The following is a 13368-nucleotide window of genomic DNA, read 5'->3' as shown; positions in this document are numbered from 1 at the left end:
TTACTTTGTTGATTGCTGCTGCTCAATGATCAACTGTGTGAAGCAATGTCCACTAAAAGCCCTAGCTCTTTCAACTTCCATTTTAACACCATTCATGGAACACTTGACACTTGCCAAAATAAGATTTCATGCAATATTATTCAGTTTACTTGCATATTTTGACTAACTCATTCTATATTTCACAAGTTGCTCCTCATTCTATAGCCCCTCCCTCTTAGATTGAGCATTGTTCAGTGAATTTCTGAATCTAAGTTGTTAATTGATTCTATAACTAATCCTTGGAGCACCCTATTCAAAATTTGCACGTATCAATTCGGGGGTGGGTGCTTCCTAGCTACACTCATAACTGGCCTAGCTTTAATTTTTTTTTTTAAAATGTCATGTCCCCTCGTTGTGGATTCCCCAATAAAAGAAAATAGCATAGCTACAAAGAAACCATTATAAACAATGTGATCAGACAACCCCTCAAAGGGTGCAGTTGACCTATTAAAATTGGCCTAAACATACTGAAGTAGAGTGGGATGACCCTGGTCCAGGACTCTCAGGTCAATTGTACATCTATTGCACTCCTGATGTGAATTACTAATTCAGCATAAACCAGAGATTGTACCTGCAGCCTTAGATCATATGGCTCAGTAATATGTTAGATAGTGCATTCATCCGCTTAGCAAGCAGGTGAGCCCTTAATTTAAGTTTAGAAAAATTAAGCTAACTTTTAAACCACTGAAGCTGTGCTGCACAAAAAACTGGTCTATTTCTGTAGTAATCCTGTTATCTATGTATTGCATAATGTTTTGGGATGCTTTAAATGCTCTATGAAAGGAGGCTGTTGACCATCAGTTTGGAGGGCTGAATGACAAGTTCTGCAACAACGAACAGTGTCCTGCATGAACCATTAAGGAGTTCCAGGAAATGACTGAGTGACATCAATGCCTACCCTGATCATGGCTAATAACTGGCAAAATCCAGTGTATTTTTAATCCCTGGTTCCAATTCCATCTCTCCTCCCACCATCCAAGCCTGTACATTAAAAGGAGAATAGGGAAAAATATAACTAAAAATGGAAGTCTTGAACCTTTTAAAACCTCAGGATGTCCCAAAGCACAGACACAAGTGCTTTTAAAATGTGCTTACTGTTATAATGTAGGAAACAGGCAATCAATTTGTGCACAGCAAAGTTTCACAAACAGCAACATGATAATGATCCAATTGTCTGTTTCACTGATGTTGATTGAGGGTTAAAAATTTGCCAGTCTACTAGTGAGAACTCCGAAGCGTCTCTTTGACTAGTGCCAACCACTTGAGTTGGGAGACGGCCTCAGTTTAATGTCTTACCCCAAAATCCAAAAGGCAGGACAGACCTGACAGTGCAGCACTCCTCAAGTACCTCGTTTAGAAACCTAGGAAGTAGGCTTTCAGGTCCTGGGGATTGATCGGATTTCAGTCCCCTAAGTTTCTCCAATACCTTTTCTCTGCTGATATTAATTACCTTAACTTCCCTCACTCTTATTAGCTCTTTGGTTACCGTCTATTAATAGAAATCATTTGTCTTTTTGCTGTGAAGACAGACAACTAAGTATTTGTACAATATTTCTGCCATTTTCTTGTTCTCCACATTTCCTCCTGTCTCTGCCTCTAAGGGACCAATGTTTACTTTAGCTACTCTCCTTACGTGCCTTCGGACTCAGTGGCAAATGTGCATTTTTTATTCGTTCAGGAGATGCAAGCATCAGCAGCCAAACCAGCATTTGTTGTCCATCCCCAATTTCCCTAAAGGTGGCGGTGATAGTGATAGTGTACCACTGCAGTCTGTGTGGTGTAGGTATACCCTCAATGATGTTAGGGAGGGAGTGGCAGGATCAGCAATAGTGAAGGAGCACAATGTATTTATAAGTGGTGATGGTGCATGGCTTGGAGGGGAACTAGCAGGTGGTGGTCTTCCCATGCATCACTTGACCTTCTCGTTCTAAGTGCCAAAGGATGCTGTCGAAGGAACCTTCACAAGTGCACCAGGATGTGGAGGGAGTGAATGTTTAAGGTGGTGGATGGGGTGCTGATCAAGTGGGCTGCTTTGTCTTAGATGGTGTTGAGCTTCTTGAGTGTCATTGGAGATGCACGCATCCAGGCAAGCAGAGATTGCCTGGCACCTGTGTGCCGCAAATGTTATTTGCCACTTATCAGCCCAAGCCTGATTGTTGCCCAGGTCTTGCTGCTTGTGGGCACAGATTGCTTCTTTATCTGAGGAGTCATTGGGGTTAGGTGGGAGGTTACAGTCAGATCAACCATGATCTTATTGATTGGTGGAGTGGGCTCAAAGGGCCGATGGCATACTCCAGGTCCTAACTCATATGTTCTTATGTTTAGGGAGTCAGGTGGTGAGTTACTCACCACGGAATTCCCAATCTCTGACCAGCTCTTGAAGCCACAAGCTGTCAAAAGACCTTTGGTTAGCTAATTAGAAGACTGAAAGAGTAAAGACCCAGATTTAATAAGGCAAATAAATGAAAATATTTTAACAAAGTCAGATCTTGATGAAGCTGCTGAACAAATAAACTCAGCGTAGAAGAGAACAAGTATCTTCAATTGACCAAAGGTATCCATGATACATTAAAACTTAAAGGAATATTTTGCGATTAGGCCACAATATTCTTTACATTTTTTTAAAAATGAGCTGGTCAGGCGATGCTGTTCGGCTGAGTGTTAAGAATTAGTTTTGTTTAATGAGACACAAACTTAGGCCATTGTCCTCTCCCAATGCCTATAGCATGGACAAAGGCATCAGGAAGACCTAGAAATTATTCCAGTTGAAATTTCAAAAAATGATCTTCCCAATATACATGAAGGCTGCTTTTCCTATTCATTGGATTAATACCCAAGCATTACCAATCCTAGTCACCTCCACACTGGTTTCACTATCACTTGTGGCAGCAGCAGATGCATCCTGCTTAGTTTGAATGATGTAATATTTAGTCTTCCAGGTAAGGTAGCTCCCTTCCCGACTCATCTGACTTTCATTTCTTCAGAGACGGATGATTTTATTTATCTGCCCATGTTGTGAAGGTATTTCTATATTTCCACAACAGTCTGCAATGAATGCCTTTGAAAGGTCAAGCAAAAAGCCTGAGAATTCATAAGAACAGCTCCTAGTGATGACAGTTTACATTATACACAACAGCTTCAGATTGAAAGACATTCTTGTGTGCTTTGGCTCCTGTTGCTGGCACACACAGAAATAAACTACCTGTTCACAAGCTGCTGCATATGTATAAGGAATTATTTCTACCTTGTGGGTTAGGGGGAGTGCAGTACAAAATAATAAACCACATTGCTGGTCTGTGCATGAAAGCTGAACAATTAAACAGTTCATTTCCATCCAGAAAACAATGGCAACAATACATAAAGGTTTCAGGTGATGTAAATCCTGAGAACGAGCTTTGAGCAGTTTAATGCCACCTGAATTCACTGTTAAGTTCTAACTATCATAGCATGAAATAGATGACCCACTAACAAAATTCACCCATGAAGGCTAGTCAGTAAGTTTCCAGATATTCCAATTCACATGGTTACAACCACAGCATTACATTTTTTTACTCTGTCCAAGGATGTGCTGACCAGTTCCAGCATCCTTCCATTTATGAAAGATGGTGGACACATAGCAAAAAAAAATCCATTTCAGGAGGGGTGTCCTCATATGGCACACCTTTGCTGATGGCTGAAGAGACCAATCCTTGAAAGCCAAATTCTGCTGCAAGTGCCGCACATGAAGCTAACAAGTTTTTTTTTTAATTTGTTCATGGGATGTGGGCGTTGCTAGCTAGGCCAGCATTTATTGCCCATCCCTAAGTGCCCTTGAAAAGCTGATGGTGAGCTGCTTTCTTGAAATGCTGCAATCTATGAGTTGTAGGAACACTCAGTGCTGTTAGGGAGTGAGTTCTAGGATTTTGACCCAGCAACAGTGAAGGAACGGCTATATAGTTCCAAGTCAGGCTGGTTCATGACTTGAAGGGGAACTTACAGCTGGTGGTGCTCCCATGCATCCCACCCTTGTCCTTCTAGGTGGTAGAGATTATGCATTTGGAAGATGCTGTCAAAGGGCCTGGGTGAGTTGCTAAGAGCATCTTGTACACACTGCTGCCACTGTGCGACAGTGGTGGAGGGAGTGAATGTTTAAAGTGGTGGATGGAGTGACAATGAATTAAGCTGTTTTGTCCTGGATGGGGTCAAGCTTCTTGAGTGTTGTTGGTAGCTGCATTCATCCAGGCAAGTGGAGAGTATTCCTGACTTGTGCCTTGTCAATGGTGGACAGGCTTTGGGGAGCCAGGTGGTGAGTTAGTTTCCACAGAATTCCCAGAATGATCTGCCCTTGTAGCCACGTGTAACTTGCCATTTATCAGTGTCACAAAACTATAATAATTTTCATAATATTATTGTATATTGTAAAGTAGGATTATGGGTGAGCATAGATGGTTCTGTGTGATTTAATTAAATTAGAGTCAGATAGGCTGCAAACTTGAAATTATCCAAAGTAGTTAGGGGTAAAAGGCATTTGAAATGCTAATGAGTAAACATGGATGAGGTGTGAAGGAAATTTGTATTTTTAGATAAGTGAAGGAGCTGTTTGGGTTTCAAAGGGTTGGTAGGATGTTTACAACTAACAAGATAAATAGGGCAAAGTTATTGTGTTTATTTTCCCCAAAAGGTATTGGCTATATTGGCAACATGAAAGATTTAATATTATGGGATAAATACATTTCCAAAGACAGAGAATAATGGAATTTACAGATTAAAGAGAGAAACATGTATAACGAAGGAACAAAGGTGACATTGTGGGGCCATATAAGAACTAAAAGAATTGTGTAAAACAGCCTCGGGGAAGCTTCCAGTCATGTTTGCAAAAGTCTGCTGTGTCCAGTAACTAAAGTTGGAGAAAAGCCTTTGATATTCCACTGTTGAGTGAGTGCTGTGGTCAATATGCTGGCTTGCTACTTAATTTAAAAGTCTATTTGGTACTGTTGCCTTAAAGAGGGTTTATGGTTGGGAGTCAGGTTAATTAGGAATTTTGGGCTTTGTTATAGAATTAAGTAACTGTATGTGCTTGAAAGTTTTTGTTTTGTTAATGAATGTTTTAAACTTAGTTTTTCAAATCTCTAAATGTGTTGGAAGACTCGTTACTTCTGAATTCAATGCCCAAATATTCTCATAGTAAATACAAATTGCAAAACCATTGTGATAGCATGGCTAAATTTTCCTTGTGAATTTGGTCTACCTGGCACAAATCACCTGCCACGTCATAACATCAGCCCAAGCCTGGATATTGCCCAGGTCTTGTTGCATATGGACACAGACTACTTCAGTGCCTGAGTCACGAGTGGTGCTGAACATTGTGCAATCATCAACGAACATCCTTATGATGGAGGGAAGATCATTCATAAAACAGCTGAAGATGGTTGGGCTGAGGACACTACCATGAGGAACTTCTTCAGTAATGTCTCAAGACTGAAATGATTGACCTCCAGAAACCACAACTATCTTCCTTTGTACTAGGTATGCCTCCAACCAGTGGAGAGTTTTCCCTCCGATTCCCATTGACTCCAGTTTCGCTAGGGCTCCTTGATGCCACACTCAGTCAAATGCGGCCTTGATGTCAAGGGCAGTCACACTCATCTCACCTCGAGCATTCAGTTCTTTTGCCCAAGCTTGAACTAAGGCTGTAATGAGGTCAGGAGCTGGGTGGCCCTGGCGGAACCCAAACTGAGCAGTGAGTAGGTTATTTCTGAGTAAGTGCCAATTGATAGCACTGTTGGTGACACTGTCCATCACTTTGCTGATGGGGCATTAATTGGTCAGGTTGGATATGTCCTGCTTTTTGTAGACAGGACCTACCTGGGCAATTTTCCACATGGCCTAGTGTATGTAACTGTACTGGAACAGCTTGGCTAGGAATGCGGCTAATTTTGGAGCACAAGTCTTCAGTACTATTGCTGGAATTGTGTCGCGACCCATAGCTTTTGCAATATCCAGTGCCTTCAGCCGTTTCTTGATATCATGTAAAGTGAATCAAACTAGCTGAAGACTGGCATCTGTGATGCTGAGGACCTCAGGATGAGGCCTACCACTCGGCACTTCTAGCAAATGCTTCAGCCTTGTGTTTTGCACTGACATGCTGTGCTCCATCATCATTGAGGATGGGGATATTTGTGGAGCCTCCTCCTCCAGTGAGTTGTTTAATTGTCCACCACCATTCATGACTGGATGTGGCAGGACTGTAGAGCTTAGATCTGATCTGTTGGTTGCGGGATCACTTAGCTCTGTCCATCACTTGCTGCTGCTGCTGTTTGGCATGAAAGAAGTCCCGTGTTGTTGCTTCACCAGGTTGACACCTCATTTTAAATGCGCCTGGTGCTGCTCCTGGCATATCCTCCTGCACTCTCCATTAAGCCAGTGATGATCCACCAAGCTGATGGTAGTGGTAGAGTGGGGGATATGCTGGGCCACGAGGTTATAGGTTGTGGTTGAGTACAATTCTGCTGCTGCTGATGGCCCACAGTACCTTATGGATGCCCAGTTTTGGGTTGCTAGATCTGTTCAAAATCTATCCCATTTAGCACAGTGGTAGTGCCACACAACATGATGGAGGGTATCCTCAATGTGAAGACGGGACTTCATCTCCACAACAACTGTGCAGTGGTCATTCCTACCAATACTGTCATCGACAGATGCATCTGCAGCAAGTAGATTGGTGAGGACAAGGTCAAGTAGCTTTTTCCCATTTGTTGGTTCCCTCACCACCTGTCACAACCCAGTCTAACAGTTATGTCCTTTAGGACTTGGCCAGCTCAGTCAGTAGTGGTGCTGCTAAGTCACTCTTGGTGAGGAACAGTGAAGTTCCCCACCCAGAGTACATTCTGTACCCTTGATACCGTCAGTGCTTCCTCCAAGTGATGCTCAACAAGGAGGAGCGCTGATTCATCAGCTGAGGCAGGGCTGTAAGTGGTAACCAGCAGGAGGTTTCCTTGCCCATGTTTGACCTGATGCCATAAGACTTCATGGGGTAAAGAGTCGATGTTGAGCACTCCAAGGACAACTCCCTCTCAACTGTATACCACTGTCCTAACACGTCTGCTAAGTCTGTCCTGCTAATGGGACAGGACATACCCAGCGATGGTGATGTGGTGTCTGGGACATTGTCTGTAAGATATGATTCCATGATTATGACTAAGTCAGACCATTGCTTGACTAGTCTGTGGGACAGCTCTCCCAATTTTGGCACAAGCCCCTAGATGTTAGTAAGGAGGAATTTGCAGCATCAACATGTCTTGGTGTGTCATTGTCATTTTAGGTGCCTAAGTCGATGCCAGGTGGTCCACCTAGTTTCATTCCTTTTAGGCTTTGTAGTGAGTTGATGCAGCTGAATGGCTGCTAGGCCATTTCAGAGGGCATTTAAGTCAACCACATTGCTGTGGGTTCTGGACTCGCATGTAGATCAGACCAGATTTCCTTCCCTAAAAGGACACTGGTGAACCAGATGGGTTTTTATAACAATTGACAATGGTTTCATTGTCACCATTAGACAAGCTTTTGAATTTCAATTCCACCATGGTGTGATTTGAACCCATGTCCTCAGAACATTAGCCTGGGACTCTGGATTACTGGTCCAGTGATATTACCACTATGCCACCACCTCCCCAGCGTCATGGTGGGCTGATGTTATTGGTGTTGGTGACTGTTGCCAAGCCACTGGTCATCATGGTGGTGCACACCAGCCCAAAGGTGGCGTTGCTATTTTCCTTGGTCATCAGGTCGCGAAACCCAGGTACGATAATCAACATCCAGGGCCTTCATGTCATTCACTCAGAGTCAGAGACATTTTCAGAGGGTCCTGAGGAATTGCCCTTTGGAAGTTCAAACTTCCCGAACAATTCCCACAGAGTCATTGCATCGGGTTTCTGCAGGGTCCCGAAGCACAACTTGGAGATCTCTGACGATCTGAAAACCGGAAGATCTAGGCCATAATCTTTTGATTATTCGAAATTGGTTGAGCTTCCCAAACACATTGAAATTTGCAAAAAGGGAAATTATACAATTCAATGAGTCATGATATTTCAGGAAGAGCTGAAATCAAGCACCTTTCTTTCCCCCAATGGGGGAAACATTGGGTTGAGTCAGTTCAGGCCACTCTCACTGCCCAATTACAAAATGACACTAACAAAAACCTATGACTAGATTGCCTGTCCACTCACTCATTCACAATGGAAGACCAAGAAAGAAGCATATCACCTACCCGTCCTTTCCATTGAAAAGAGTGCACAAAGCCACAAATGGTGCTGATACCTACAATCTCAACATTGGTCCAAACAGTTATAACAAAATGCACTGAGCTAGCACCCAACAGCAGTGTTGTATATGTAGCCCTCCAATACTTCAAGTAGGCCAATAAAGCTGTGTTGTGGAATGGAGTCATACGGGCCAAAAAGGTCTCCGGTGCAATCCCATTCTATCCCGAGTCAGCTGAAATCAGCCAGCCATGGTAGGGTGCTAAATTGGCCTCAGCATCTTTGAACTGACAAGGAGGAAAGTAAAAAAGCAAACAAAAAATTTAGCATTCCTGTTACACTGCTAGAAAGTGGCTAATGTCAAAATAAGGGAAGGAGATACAAGATATCACTCTACTGTGGTCACACTCTTCATGCATTAACGCAGCATAATGCAATTGGATAAAGGTACCAGAGTACATCTATAGAACCATATCTACGTTAGCAGGATTCTGGTGCCTGGATAACAGAAGCAAAAATTGAGAAGAGAAATAAAATGGCCAGTGCTTGTATCAGTTTTGAATATTTTTCATATTCTCTTGCAAAAGCTACAATTCACGTATTGCCATCTTACAGTTCTAGCAAGCAAAATTGGGGCCGGTACTCTGATCATGGCTTATTCACAAAACTCCTCTCTTACCTAAAAGGGCATCATCCAATTCAAGAAGCCTTTGTCCACTTACAGCATTTTCTGAAAACAGAATATTATGATTAAAAGAAAGCTTCACAATCCAAACTCTTTACAAAAGAGCACCAAGCTTTTTTAAAAATGCAAACCTGTTTTTCTCTAATTATTTTGTTTTACTTGGAAATATTTCAGACAGTAAGTGCTGATAACATTTACGGGGCTACTGGCTGCAAGGTGAGAGAGAGCCTGGAACAAACTGGAAAGGAAATCAAATAGATAATAATCATTTACATCATGAAATGCTGACCAGAGGCAGAACATCCGCTGTTGGCCAGTCCTTTAATGAAAATGCACTTCATCTTAACCTTCCTCACAGACATCTCCTGTGTCAACATCCTACCAATTTCTTCCTACAAGTCGGGGGTAATACTCTCAATAATTAAAAGTAACCTTCAAGTACTTTCCCTCCTGAATATCAGCAGAAACATTTATTAGCACAAAATTCTTCAACTCTCATTTCAATTGTACTTAATTCAGTTTCCTTCCCATATGTGGCTTGTAACTGATGGACGCTGGTCTTTAAGTAATATCAGTAATCACTGTGGATAAAATCAAAATGAAGTCAGCAGAGAAACAGAAAACAAAAGTTACTATATTGAAATTCTCTAGAACAGTTTAATTTTCAGAAAGGAACCCCAATGGTTTAACTTCCATTTTCAGTATCAGACATATAAAAGTGAATAGATGTATCAAATATTGGCAACCTTATTTACAGAATCATAGGACTGTTACAGCACAGGAGGTCTGTGTCCATGCCAGCTCTCTGCAGGAATAACTCAGCTAGTTCTACTCCACTGCCCTTTGCTAATAGCCCTGCAAATTTTCTCTCTCCAGATGCTCATCCAATTCCCTTTTGAAAGCCACAGTTGAATCTGCCTCCACCCCACACACAGGCAAAGCATTCCAGGGCTTAATTACTTACTGCATAAAAATGGCTTTCCTCATGTTGCCATTGGTTTTTTTGACAATCACCTTAAATCAGTGTCCTCTGATTCTTGACCCTTCTTCCCATGGGAACAGTTTCTCCCTATCTACTCTGCCCAGACTCATGATTTTGAATACCTTTATTAAATCTCTTCACAACTATCTCTTCTCCAAGGAGAAGAGCTCCAGCTTCTCCAATCTATTCATGTAACTGAAGTCCTTCATCCCTGGAACCATTCTCCTAAGTCTTTTCTGCACCCTCTCTAAAGCCTTCACAGTCTTCCTAAAGTGGTGCCCAGAATTGGATGCAATAGTTCAGCTGAGGGCAAACTAGTGTTTTATACAGACTCATTACATCATCCTTGCTTTTGTACTCTATGCCCCTATTCATGTCTGTCCAACAAGTCAATGTGATGCGCCTAGTGTGTGGGTGAAGAGAGTTAGCATGCTTTTTGCTTTTGGGTGCTAGTTTGCCTCTCCTTTTTAGCCTACACTGCTGGCTAGCAGCAATGTAATGAAGAGAGCCAAATGTGCAAGTCTCTCCCTGTCAGTACACAGCCTCTCCATCGGCAAGTCTCAGTTGTACCTTCTTACAGCGACACGCAAACTGGAGGTCCTCGTGATCCTAGGCTAAACTTCAGAGGAACTCGAAAGTGTTTTGGCCCCCGGACACGCAGTGTGAAGGCCACCGGCATGTGGACGCCCCCTGGCATTCATGAACCAAACTCCCAGCTACAGGCAAATAGTTCCACTCTCTTATTGATACCTCGGGAGAGTGGAAGGCTAAGGGAGTAAAGCCTGAAAAATCAAAGTAGAGCCCAAAACATGTCTTCTTTCTGAAAACTCCTGCAACCAAGCTGGTGCATTCCTTTGGATTCAAATGGAGTGGCTGAGAGAGGACCCTGAGTTCTGGGCAGCCCAGTGACTTCATAAATTTTGCTTAGGCTGGTGCCTTGGGAGAGGACTCTCCAGTTTTGCTGCAGAGCGTTAACTGCTGTCTCCCGTGTTGTGTTATGAGTGATAAGCCCAATTCAACTGGCAAAGAGAACGGGTGCCGCAGGCTATATCAGATGATCGGAGGGACCTTTGTGTCCCATTGGTCAGCTACTGCCCACCTCCATTTGGGCACCCTCTGACAGCACTAGGGTGCTGACCCATGATGGTCCATCTGCTTCAATGGATGCTTGGAGGTTAGAGTCTCTGCTCAACCAATGCACAGAATACACTGTACCAGGCACACAAACAAAAAATTTGCCAATTCTTTGACTGGCAAACTGGAATGTCAGGACCATGTGCACGCTGTTGTATATTTTGTATTGTCTGTGCATAACTCTTAGAGATACAAGTTTCTATGCACGTAACAGGTTTTTATTAACAGTGCTTTATGCTTTAGCTCTAGTATCCAGTTTGTTTACTTTTCTGAATCCACACCAAGGCTTAAGGTATCAAGCATTGTGAGCATCAATAGTAAACACATTCAAATAATCGAACACAGAACAATTAAACACTACATCTTTTCTCCCTTGTAAAAATAAAGACATATTTTAAATTAAACCATTCTAAACAACAAACACATGTACATCAAGTCACTCCTTAGAGTTCAGCTCATCAGTTTTCTCTAAGCAATGAAATAATCTTTGAGATACAAAGGTCTCTTATAACGGTGCTAAGGTCTATGAATTTGAGGTTGTGCGTGATCAACTTGATATCAAAAATAGAATGTATCCTCATAACCACTGTCCTTGAAAATATCATGGTTTGCTCACTATCAAGCCTCTCGGGTTCTACTTGGTGTTGTCACCCAACAGATAAGTGTTGGTGCCAAGCAACTGCTTGATCTGCTTTCGTTCTGATGAAGCGAGTTTGTAGTTGCAATTTAGCCTTTCAGTACAAACCCAATCTCCAACTTCAAATCATGGTTTCTTTGCACATGTTTGCTTATCAAAGTGTGCTTTTGCTTTACCTTGTCACTTTGAGATTTCTTCTGCTTTCGTCCTGACATTCTTGTTGAATGGTGGCAACAGCTTAAGAATGGTCAGTGGCATGCAAAGGTTCAGCTGGTGTATTTCCGGTCAGAGTGCGGGGTGAATCAATATGTATGAAGTTGAATTATGAATGGATTGTTCAAATGTTTTCCCTTCTGACATACTAGCTCTCAGACTGCCTTTTATCACCCAGTTGAATCATTCGACACCACCACCGATGAAAAGAGATGCTAAGATACCTGCAATCTCAACGGAGCATTCCTTACAATAAACAAACGGTTAAGCACCAGGTTAACAGTTAACACACATGTTCCTCACACTCAGGAAGAGACCCCTCCATGTATCGAACTGATGAAGTCCTCTTCTTCAATAGCCTGCACACCTTTGCAAAATTTTAAGCACAAGTTACACATTTTTCCCCTCGAGCTAGACATGGTGTTGCGAATCTAAGAGCACTTCCACAATTTAGGCATGGTTTTAAAGATATCTGACCGTGATGGGGTAGGTGTTGATGAGACCGCTGACTCTCTGAACAACATTTTCAACATGTGCAGCTACCATAACGCTGACTGTGATACAGATCACTCTGTGGTGTGCACCATGGTTAGGATGCAATCCTGGAAGTTTGTTCATTTGAGGCAAAAAAGCTGTCCATATATCAACATCAGCAATACTGCCTACCCAGATGAAAATCAACAGTTCCAACCTTGTTAAACAGAAGCTCTGCAGCATTCCCATACAAAGTGCAGAAACGAAATGGGACATACTTTGACACGGATGTATAAAGCGCACTCTGAACATATGGGAACCAAGGGTGGAAAAGTGCTGACTAGTTTGAGGCTAACTCATTGTGATGGAACCTGTCATCGAAGCCAAGCAGTCTACTCTCATTAATTGCGAGTGATCTGAACGAGAAGACTCTGAATGCACCAAGAGCTGCTCAAAGTAAAGTCCAACAGACTTGTACTCTAGGGAGAACACAGTCACTGAGGAAGCACTAGACACCATAGAAAGCCTGCCTGTCATGGCAGAGCTGGGTATTGAACCCATAGTGGAGGAACTTGGCAAAACTATTGACTTATTTGCAATGGGCAAAGTTCCAAGTGCTGATGCTGTGCTGCCTGAACTCATCCAGCAAGGGAAATCGGCACTCATGCAGAAGCTGCACAAACTCCTGTCTCTGCTGGAGGGAGGGGACAGTGCCCCAGGATATGCATGTTGCAAAGATTGTGACCTTGTACAAGAACAAAGGCAACTGCAGTAATTGTAACAACTATGAGGGCATCACCTGCTGAGCACTGTGGAGTAAAGTATTTGCCCACGTTAACCTGGTCAGACTGCAGATTCTGGCTGAATGCATCTACCCAGAAACCCAGTGTGGTTTCAAAACCAGACGATCTACAATTGACATGATCTCCTCAGTCCAGCAGTTGCAAGAAAAATGCCTTGAACGAAGGAG

This window comes from Carcharodon carcharias, chromosome 9 (assembly GCF_017639515.1).
Source record: "Carcharodon carcharias isolate sCarCar2 chromosome 9, sCarCar2.pri, whole genome shotgun sequence".
NCBI lineage: Eukaryota > Metazoa > Chordata > Chondrichthyes > Lamniformes > Lamnidae > Carcharodon > Carcharodon carcharias.
This window is presented reverse-complemented; position numbering follows the sequence as displayed.